An 11,284-nucleotide genomic window follows, 5' to 3' on the forward strand; every position below is an offset into this window, starting at 1 on the left:
ATTTATGCTATGCTACAAGTACATATTTTATCTTCAGTATCTTGAATTGTACAGTAGGATATCACAAAGTTTTTTTCTAGGACCCATTAGGTTCGATGTTTATAATCTACTCTGAAATGCTTAAAAATGAGTTTTTATACTACTAGTATCATTTACATTTTTGAAACACATTTTTAATAATTTTTTTTATCATGTTTTTATCACAAATATAGTTTCACTATATATACCATGAAGAATTCACATCACATCAGAAACAGTTAATAACAAATGCCAGAAACAAATACAACAAAACAGAAACAGTTGTAACACCCTCTTGATCATCCTCGTGTGCTTTTATGCTACATATTATAATAGCTCGGGTTCGAGATTTAATGCTGTTGGTTGCTAAGCAAATGTAAACAAAAAATGGGGCATAGTTCCAGGGCTCGACATTGTACGCTCATCCACTTGTCCAGTACATGTACCAGTAAAATTTTTCATGAACAAGTGATAATTGCTGACCACTTGTCCGATTTGTCAAGGGATATTTTTCTAGGAAGAATTTTTTATAGCTGAGCATGAAAACTTAAAGATTTAAAATTTGTTGTCAACTTTTTATCAGAGGTTCAAAATGAAAACATGCCATGCATGCGGTTTGTAAATAGTTGAATGTTGATCCTGCTCGTAATAATGATGGCCCTGGTTGTCAAACTTGATCAGGAACAATGTTACTATGAAACTTGTCTGAAATATCTGATGTTTTTCAGGTGTTTGTCACAATTTTAATTTTAATATTTAAAGTACCAGGAAGTTGACTACTTAGAACTACAGTAACTTTGAAACGTGTACATTTACTGAAGGAAATTTGGGTTTTTATTATCTGGCAGGAGAGCTTTAGCAAAAGACAATTTAGGCTACAAAGGATAAGCAAAAGAAGGCAAAGAAAAATTTGAAGTCATATAGTAAGCTATTTCTTGTTGTTACTATTTTTCTTTCATACATGTAATTATATAACATGATTTACATCTACTTTAGGATAGGATGATACAGTTTAGTAATTTGCAATAGATGTGTCCACTCAAAATCTCAAAAACAGACTCAATGAATGTATTATAGACTATTGTAACGTACAATATTTTTTCAAATTGTTAAATAGGTCTTTTATGAAATATTTTCATACAAGTAAAAGTTATGTTCAGACAAGTAAATTTCACAATCACTTACTTTGAGGGTAACATGCCAGAATATTTTCCCCAATTGTGTCACCCAATGTCGAATGCATATCTTGTCATTTAATTATTCAGATTTATTTTTTTTTGATATATTTATATCCAAAAACATTGTTGCTTATGTAATTGCTAGTCATGAGGACCCCCTGGAGATAAGCCTATTATGGCAATAGATGGGACTGAAAAAAAAACCCTTTGAGAAACAGATAATTGAGGTTTCAAGAATAGAGGGTCAAGTTCATAAACTCACTGAACTTGAGCACTTAGACATATCCATGGTATTTGAGAAAGAGTTTTAAAATACATAAGTAAAACTGTCATTAACAATAAATTTTATTTCTCCATCTTTTATTTTAGCGCACCTGAGCCAAAGGCTTAAGAGAGGTTTTTTGATCAAAATTTGTCTGTTGTCTGTCACTGTTGTTGTTGGAGGCAGCGACATAAACTTTTCACATTTTCATCTTTTTCTCCAGAACCACTTTGCCAATTTAAACCAAACTTGTCACAGAGCATCCTTAGGTAAAGGAAATTCAAGTTTGTTCATATGAAGGGCTACACCCTCTTTCAAGGGGAAATAATTAAGAATTGTAAATTTAATGGCATCTTTAAAAAATTTCTTCTCAAGAATCAGTGGACCAGAAAATGAAATTTCTGTGAAAGCTTCATTACTGTGGGCCAGAAAATGAAAATTCTCTGAAAGCTTCATTACTTAGTGTACATTCAGGTTTATTTAAATCATGACCCCCCAGGATAGGGTGGGGCCACAATGGACAATCAAATTTTTACATATGAATAAATATACATCATCATGTGTAGTAAAAAAAAAAAGTAGAACAGCAAGGCCATAGTGACTCGGGTGAGCATTGTTGCCCATGGCCACTTGTTCTTTTTACAGGCATTTTTTACTTCGACAAATTGCACTTTAATAATATAATTATAAGCTTAAATTGGATAATATTTTATTAACCATAACATTGTTAATCAAACTTTGGTGAAACTGTGAAATCAACTTGTCAAATGACTAGAAATTTCTTACTGAATCTAGATATGGATATACAGTTCTACAACATTTAAAATTTTACTGTGGCTCAGCACACATAAACAAAAATTTTTGGAGATCAATAACATTTTGTTGAAATCAAAGACAAAACCAAATGCTTGGGTATTTATTTACAAAGTTTGATTTGCTAATTTTTTACCATATGAATAATTTACCCTTTCTTTCCAGTAGACCCTTGCTTAGCTTAGAGCCAGGAATAGCAAATCAAAATGAACTTAGTCAGTTGTTGTTCTTTGTAGAAAGAGACAATTTCTTTTCAGGTTTTCTTTTTCGGTTTCTCATTTTAGGCCTACAGTATTTATTTTTGACTCAAATATTAGGAATATTATACTTGTGGGCAATCAATGAATTTAAGGAATACTCTTTTTTTAGGTGTTCATGATGCAACTTCCTGGATGGTGTGTTAACTGTTTATCAGCATGTGAAATCCACATGATTGAAGGTATCTTACCTATCAATAATATCAATTTTCTCTATTAAAAGCTGCATAAGGAATATATTTTATTTCTGATCTCAAATTTTTGTCCAAGCATCATTCATTTTTTCTTCATCTTTTATCTAGTGAGGGTCATATTAATTGATTAATTTAATTGCAAGGATGTGTCAATCAAACGCATCCCAAAATTCATAGTTTCAATAATTTACAGATAATAAGTTTTTATTATAAGTTTTTTATTATATTTCCATGTGAAATGCTATAGCCACATATATGTCATGATATAATACAGACAATTTGAGAAAATATTTCAAAATGTCGAATCTGTGTGTATGTCCCTTTAAGAGTAACAGGTAATTTCACTTTTGAATTTTTCTTATTTCAGGAGAAGTCTCCCTTGTTAAAGATCAGCAACAGCAGATAAACAATGCATGATGCAATCTGCTCACTAAAAAGATTACACTAATACATCCCATGCATGTATTTCTACCTATCATCTATGTAACCTTTGTCATGCTCTTCAGAGAGGTAAGAAAACAAAATTATGAAAAAAATTTGGGTAAAAGCAACACTTAGAGAGAGATCACTTTACATGGTGTCTGTCTGTCTGTCATACCCTAGATCCTGAGAACTGTAAGAGGAATGGATTTGATACTTTGCACTTGCATTGCTTGGCACTTTGGCTTTTGTAAAATACCATATACAGTCAAACTCGTTTACATTGAAATTTAAGGGACGTCGAGATTTATTTCAAATTAACCGAATTTCATTATATCTGTGTGCTATGAATTACATAAAAAATGTAGATACAGTTGAACTTCATTATCTGGAACACTGATATCTCGAATACCATGGATATGTCTAAGTGATTTGCTGTCCCAACCACTTATTCTCTAAATATTTTACCCTTATATCTTGAATCCTCAGATATCTCGGAAGTTTTTTCTCGGTCCCTTCAAGTTCGAGGTAACGAGGCTTGACTGTACAGTAAAAAAAAATATACATGTGAGAATTCATATTTTTTACATAACATTACATGCAGTGTTTCAGAAATGTACTTATCTCTATTTTTCAAAAAAGTCCTAAATTTTTTTTACTGTTTTATTTATTTATTTATTTTTTTTTTTGATTTGTGTAAGAAAACTATCAAGACTATTTATACACGAAAAAAGTATTGCTTTATAAAATAACGAAATATTTTGGTCAGTACACAGCCCTATTCTCCACACACCAATTTACACATGACACCTGCGTATTTTATCCATGTCAGTCTTAATGCCGTAGTTAGAAAATAAAAATGGCGACTAATATGTTCTGGTGAGAAATGCTCAATGATTATTGTTTTATCTATACAACACATAATTAAATTTGTACAGGTCCACCAACATCAAATCACCTTTGAAAAATTAACACGTGCTAGACTCCGTATATAGTCAGTCACCTGAGTCCACGCGTCGCAATTGGCAACTTCAATGTACCAATTATCAAAACTGCTATAAGCTTTGTGTTCAGCGGACCCCAAAATCACTTCAAATTAACAGCGTTTTTCAAGTTAACCGATTTCAATCTAAACGAGTATTTATTGCAAAGAAACTGTACCAGCATTTTAGGAGAAACCAAATTCATTTCAAACAAACTGATTTTTCAAACAAAGAGAGTTCAATGCAAGTGAGTTCATTACATTACAATTCAGTTGACCTTGACCTTTGACTTTATAAAATCACTCTGGCGGTTGATTGAATTATTATTATTTTTTTTTTTTTTTTTTTTGATTTTGAGAGGCAGGATTTTGATAATTAGCATTTATATCACATGTTACTGTATATGAGCTCATGACACTGTACTTTGAAACTGTATGCAATATTACCACACAAACTGAAATTTAAATACAATGAAAAGACATCAGGATGGATATACCAAAAGTATCGTTATAGACTGAAGAGAGACTGAAATCTCTTTTGGAAGATATCTGGGATAAAGATATATTTATTAAAAATAATTATTTTAATTATACCCCCACTCCGAAGGAGAGGGGGGTATACTGTTTTACCCTTGCATGTCTGTCTTTCTGTGTGTCTGTCTGTCTGTTCATAACAAATATTTCGTCACAGTTTTCTCAGCAACTACTCATCGCAGATGCTTGAAATTTTAGCACACACTTTGTTGAGGTATGCCATAGAGTGGGATTCATTTTTGTACGAATCTAATTTCAACTTCCTGTTTATCCGTGCATCTGTCTGTACCATACATAACAAATTTTGGTTGCAGTTTTCTCAGCAACTACTAATTGCAGATGTTTAAAATTTCAGGACATTCTTTGTTTAGGCATGCCATATGGTAGGATTTATATTTGTACGAATCCGATGTCAACTTCCTGTTTATCCGTGCACCTGTCCGTACCATACATAACAAATTTTGGTCGCAGTTTTCTCAGCGACTACTGATTGCAGATGCTTGAAATTTTAGCACACTCTTTGTTTAGGCATGTCATATGTTGGGATTCATTTTTGTATGAATCCGATGTCAACTCCCTGTTTATCTGTGTGTCTGTCCGTACCATACATAACAAATTTTGGTCCCAATTTTCTCAGCAACTACTGATTGCAGATGGTTGAAATTTTAGCAATTCTTTGTTTAGGCATGTCATATGGTGGGATTCATTTTTGTACGAATCCGATGTCAACTTCTTGTTCACCCTTGTGTCTGTCCATAACTGAACTTGTGTATATTCACATCAGAATGTATATTCACATCAAAGCGGGGGTATTACTAGTGAACATTGGCTCACAGACTTCTTGTTATTTTCAATTTTATAATTCACTTTAGCTTTGAAGGGTGGGGAATCATATATCTATTGTCAGATTTTATATGATAAATGCTATTCTGCATTGGTCTTACTATTTGTGAATTTTTTTTTTACTATATTAGGGCTATTTTGAAATTAATGAGACATTCTTTTACTCCATAAAAGAAAGACATAAATTCATGAAAATTTGTCAACATTTTAACAAGAACAAATAAAACAGCTATGCAAAATTTCTAATTGGTAGGATAATTAGACATGTCCCATTGGAATTATAAACTTGCATATGTCTATTGACCTAAAGCAGCATTGCTTCTTCATTTTCATCTCATGCCAGCCATATAGATCTTTACAATGTTGAGACAGTCTGAAAGCTTTAATGCTTCTTTCTCTGTCATCACAGAAACTACTCAACTGATTGAGATGAAACCTCTTTAGGGTTAACAGGCATGTTGTGAAGATGTGCAGAAGGAAGGTCATTTTCCCCACACTTACATGCACATGCGTGCACGTGCAAGGAGTGAAATGACTGAAGCAATTGAAACACCATTAACCTTCCTGTTTTTTAATGATATGCTTTGAACTTCATTGTATAGACTTATATTAGTGGTGTAGACAAGAAGAGGTGGTTGAATGAGCAAGAAAGCATGTGCATGCATGTGTGCTTTGCTCTGTTTGACTGACACAAAAAATCTCAATAACCTTTGTGTTTTTTGATGAAATGCTTTGAAATTTAAAACATAGTCATACACAACAAGGCTCTACATTTTGATATAATATATGAGATATTGTGAAAACACGCTCATGCAAGTGTGCTGCAATTTGAGTGGCTTAAACTTAAAATGGCTGTTACAGTAGTAACTTTCTTAGTTTTAAACAAAACTGGATGGAATTTAGAATATAGATAGGTGTAATGGGTTCCTACATTGTGCTACAGTAACTATGAAAATTGAATGCAAGAACGTGGATTCTGATTTGCTAATACTTATATGGCTGTATCTCTCATAGTTTTCAATGAAAATCTTTAGATTTCTTACATAGCTATTTATTGAGAGTCTTTTCACGAGGAAGAAATATGAAATATTTAGAAAATATGGGCATGTGCATGTGCTAGAGGTGTAACGATACAGCAATACATCGATCGTATTGATCGCAAGGGCTGACGATACGCGTATTGCCATGTATGTATTGTGATACAGTAGAAGATAATTTTCATTGTTTTGTTTGTAACTTCTACATTCAACCTAACAAATTTAAATGTTTTAAAATGGCTGAAAAAAGGTAGCAAAGAAAAAATACAATATCAAGACTATAAATCCACCTTTTATTAACTTTGATAAGGGTTATCAAGATATTCTTTGTATATTTTCTATAACTGTGGAGTTAGCAAAGAATTATATGTTAAGATAATTAAAGCTTAATTCAATTGGTGACAGCTGTATTATGGTACATGTTGTATATCACATGACCGTATCATGATATGTATCATATCGTTAGGTAGTTTGCGATACTCAGGCCTAGCATGCGCTGAAATCCAATTGGCTAATACTCGAAGAACTATACCAGTGTTGTTTTTCGAATAAATACTACTGAAAATAAAGTATAGATTTATTAAACAAAAGAATTGCATAATGAAATGAATTCTGTAATGAATGGGGCCCATAAGAGAATGGGGAAGTGTTTGGGGAACATCTGAAACAGTTCCCGTTACAGTTAGCACTAGTTGTTATTGTTTTAGAAGATCTTTTAGTCTGGAAAAGAGTTCTCCACAGGGCTATGTAAAATTCTAGGTATGCTTGCTGCGTTGCGTTGACGTCAAAATCTATTTTATTGATGTAATCAGATATCTATACCAAGCTTAGATTTTTTTATGATCTCCGTATTTCTGATTGAAATACTAAGAAGCTTGCACAAAATGAATTGAAATGAAATTGAAAAAAATAAATACTGACATATAATTTGAATTATTTTCGCTCTTGCTGTATATGGGTCCACTGTGAGTTTGAACATAAGTATAACATATTTCAATATATGATTTCGTGACGGCACCGGATACCCCTTCTATTTACCCATTAATATACCATTGAAAAGAAGAAATAAAATATTTGTAAAATATTTGTTGCTTTTATTAATTCTTAGTGTTTGTCAAACATATATGCCATTTTTCACCAAAAGGCATTACTTGGAAAGAAAAATAAACACTATGTACTAATAATCTCTTAACAGCCCTCATAATGCTTGTATCAAATAATATTTGACCACCCTTAGATTTTCTTTTAATCTTAAATAATGATGCTGTTCATCAGGCGACGCATGTGTTCCTTGGAACACTCTTTTAATTTTAGCTAGCAAGATTATTTGGACTTAAAAGTCAAGTTAATAATCTTCTAACAAATATTTTCTTCTGTCATGTTTAATTCATAGTCACTAGGCAACACTGAAATTTCCACTCATTGCTTTTCAGTCATTGACAGGAAAAGGAATTGCCGGTAAGTTGACAGGACTTTCCACACTGTTTCTGGTAGCAGCTTATGATTGAATTGATGGTAGAAGACATGGCCCACTAAATCAAAGGTAAATCTCATGGAATAGTGCTAATAGTACTGATATTTTTTTTTACTCTGTTTTGTATTGAAGCTTTAGGTCAAAGGCAAATTTTCTTTGTGTGGATTCTTTTATTCTTCTCAGAAATGTGTGGCTGCTAATTGAGCCATAGCTGTCTGTTTTCTTTGAGAATCAAAGAATTGCAGCAAGTCTTTTAGGTTTTCAATGAAATTTCCTTGTTTTTCAGATAATCCGTATAGAGTGGCACCTTAACCACCACTGGTGAAATAGAAGATGACTAGTAGATGGTCATCACTTTGCAGCTCACTTTCACTTTCTGCAGCCCATCTCTTCTCATCCACAATCATTGTCTTTGGAGGAATGGTGACAGTGCAGTCCTCATGGCTGGGCAGGTAACTTCCTTTCCTTTATTTCTCAGCTTTCACCTTTCTTACAAAATTTATTTCCATAGAACACTGCTACAATATTCTTCCTCTAAGAACACAGTATATGTCACTTGGGTAGCAGCTTAGAATTGGGTTTTCCCAATGGCACTGAAGGTAGCATTTTTGTATTGAGCATCTCCTTCCACTCTGATACTTGTATCAGGAGTCCCCATTTTTCGATTAGATCCTGAATGTTCTGTCTTATATTCATCATGCTGGCCTTCTAACCCCACAATAAAGGTTGAGGGAATATATAAGAATCACCTTGTCAGTCTATCGGTGCCAACTTGTTGGTCATTGGAAGCTCAAACTTAATTGGTACAAAGAATGTTAATGACTTGTTGGTGTGTCAAGATCTTGACCCAAGGTCATTCCGGCTAGTTCAACAGGGTTTGACACTAAGGCATGTTTGACCCAGTCTAGTAAACGAGTGGTCTAGTCGTGTAAAAGACCATTTGGTCGTATTGATAACATAACTGTTGAACCCCCATTGCAGCCTTCAAATAAATAATCTAAAAACTTTTAAAGAAAGGACAAGGTATGGTAATGGCCGAATCTGGCCCCTTATTTGATGTAAAAATCAGAACACAGTTAAAATTGTGATAGTTTGTAGGTAAGAATTAAAAATAATGCTTGTTTTAAAACCAGCACTAATTTTGATTCAAAGCTTACACGGAGGCCACAAGAGGGTGTAGAAGTAGGTTATTTTCCAGAATTTCCTCAATTCTGTTTGCATTTCGTCAAATTTGAGATACTTTTCACTTTGGGAAATATAGAGCACAAGGCTGCCTATCTGAGATTTTTATACATAAGATGCATCTGATACTAGTGTATGAAATATATAAATTTGGTAGATAGGCAAGCTTGTGCTCTATGTTTTCTGAACCAAAATGTGCTGTAAAACCAATGAAAATTTGCATAAAATGAGAAAATTCGGAAACTGACATATTTCCTGACCTTCCTGTGGCCTCTGTGTATCCCATAACTTAGAAACAATACTCAATTTATGGCAGGGGTGACATCAGGTTTTTAACTGAAAAACTGTTGCAACATTCTAAAAGATACCCCAAACCAGGGGCCAAAAAGGGATCTTAGCCTATCTTATCCTTTCTTATATGTTAGATTGTAAACAGTCATTGCTGTGTAAAGAAAAAATCCCCACATGACCCAATCACTATTTTTAGCCACAGCTGATATTAACAAGTCGAGGTCAAAACTACTTTTGTTCAGTACAGTGTTTCAATATGATGTAAATAGTTATGTTTAGTATAGTTTTAAACTAATTTAATAATATTAACGATAATTATTTCATGAAAGTGTGTTGAATCTTTAAGGCTTATATTGCTCAAATGTCCTGATGAACCCAACTTGATTGGCAGGATCCCATCAAACAGTCTGTCAAAATTCAAGGTCACTGACAGAAAAGATATAAACTTCTTATCCAGGATATCAGTTTGCAATGGAGAATCATTGAGGCTCATTCTTGGTACAAAGATAATTGAAGACCTGAGAGTGTGTCATGACCTTGGCCCATGGCAATTCTGGCAAGTTCAAGGTCACTGGCTTAAAAAGGTATAAAACACGTGTGTAGGCTGTAATTTTGTAATGGAGAATCATTGGAAGTTCTTACTTGCTACAAAGATTGTTTATGACCTGTAAGTTTGTCTTGACTTTGACCAAGATCATTCTGGCAAGTTCAAGGCCACTGGCAGATAAGAGATAACATTCTTGTCCGGTCAATAACTTTGTTACTGAGCTTTAATTTGCTACAAAAATTTTTTTTGACCTGAGGGTCATTGTGACAAGTTCAAGGTCTCTGGCAGAAAAAAATGTAAGTCTATTATTTTGTATTAATGGAGAAAAATTGGATGTCCTTATTTCACTCTTAGATTACTCATGTCCAAAGATCTGTCATTTTTTAACCAAAGTCATTTTGGTAAGTTCAAGGTCACATTTACACATTCTAAATAAAAGAATTGCAGCAGGGTTATAACCTTATTATTTTGTGAGATCGCTCACAGCACCTTTAGCTGAAATAAGTGATGTGATAATTTTTGTCACTTTGTTTCAGGTCTACTGCATGTTGACAGCTGATACTTGTTCTCTATTTGCTCTGAGAGGCTTACTACACATTACCTCAGTTATGACTGTACTTGTGCTGGCTTCTATGATGTTAATTTCCTTTACCTGCACTGCGTTAAACTTGATCAATTCTGTTACTGTCGCTCTCCAACAGATGAAAATGAGATTTAGCTGATCCTGCCAACATTGTGACATAAGCGGTCCAATGTCCAATATCTCACTCTGCAGTCAAACATCATTTTTTTTTTATGAACGCTCAGTAAAACATTGGAAATGTTAGACTTTTTTAGTATTGATTTATATAGTTAAATATTTTTAAAGTAATAACAATTCTTTTTATTGATGTATGTTTAAGTATGCAAAAATGAACATTGATGATATTAAAGGTGAGGTATTTATTTGTGATTTATCTTCTGAATAAAATTTTATATCCATAATTTATGCTCTTGTTTATACAAACTGCAAATGAGGCTTTTTATTCATTAGGAACTGGACCCATAATTACTTCCTTAAGGAGGAATGCCACACCAAAAGTTTATTCCATTGGTCTTAAGACATCCATGTTAAGGAAGCTCTGAACACTAATGAAAAATGCTTTTTGGTCTTTGAGAAAAATATATCATATTCAGTGTATCAAGTTCATTTTCAACATAGGGTACCTGCCTTATTTCTGCAGAAAAAAATGTTCAAAGACAATGAACTATT

At 33.2% G+C, this 11,284-nt stretch overlaps 1 long non-coding RNA gene across 1 annotated transcript; it reads left to right on the top strand.

Annotated features, from left to right (window-relative positions):
- The first annotated feature begins 2,655 nt into the window (after positions 1–2,655).
- On the top strand, positions 2,656–10,717 carry LOC133203411 (uncharacterized). Its single transcript, XR_009723408.1, has 5 exons — positions 2,656–2,710; positions 3,090–3,232; positions 7,972–8,081; positions 8,299–8,464; positions 10,569–10,717. It is a non-coding gene; the product is annotated as an uncharacterized LOC133203411 (long non-coding RNA).
- Positions 10,718–11,284: the final 567 nt, after the last annotated feature.

The sequence above is a fragment of the Saccostrea echinata genome, unplaced genomic scaffold (assembly GCF_033153115.1).
Source record: "Saccostrea echinata isolate AGI-Se365-2 ecotype Australia unplaced genomic scaffold, CSIRO_AGI_Sech_v1 ptg000050l, whole genome shotgun sequence".
NCBI classification, from domain to species: domain Eukaryota; kingdom Metazoa; phylum Mollusca; class Bivalvia; order Ostreida; family Ostreidae; genus Saccostrea; species Saccostrea echinata.